We start from the raw sequence: 260 nt of genomic DNA, 5'->3' as shown, positions 1-260 counted from the left end.
TTTAATCCCCTGGAACACACTTCAAATGTGATGATCTAGATTAGAACATGATGCATTGCTGTGACTCTGTCATAATTAAATAAACCATGTTGGAGAAAGTGGCTGTACGTGTGTTTTTTTATATATATATAAGACGATACTGCAAAAACAAGGAGGCACCAACATTTGTTTTTCTTTACTTGTGCACATAATAACACTGTGCTTTACATGGACATTAATATTGCTCTAAATGACCAGGCAAAATGTGACTTACAATCTTT

This window comes from Sinocyclocheilus grahami, unplaced genomic scaffold, assembly GCF_001515645.1.
Source record: "Sinocyclocheilus grahami isolate Dianchi unplaced genomic scaffold, SAMN03320097.WGS_v1.1 scaffold2680.1, whole genome shotgun sequence".
NCBI lineage: Eukaryota > Metazoa > Chordata > Actinopteri > Cypriniformes > Cyprinidae > Sinocyclocheilus > Sinocyclocheilus grahami.
The sequence above is the reverse complement of the archived record's forward strand: the minus strand, read 5'-3'. Positions refer to the sequence as shown.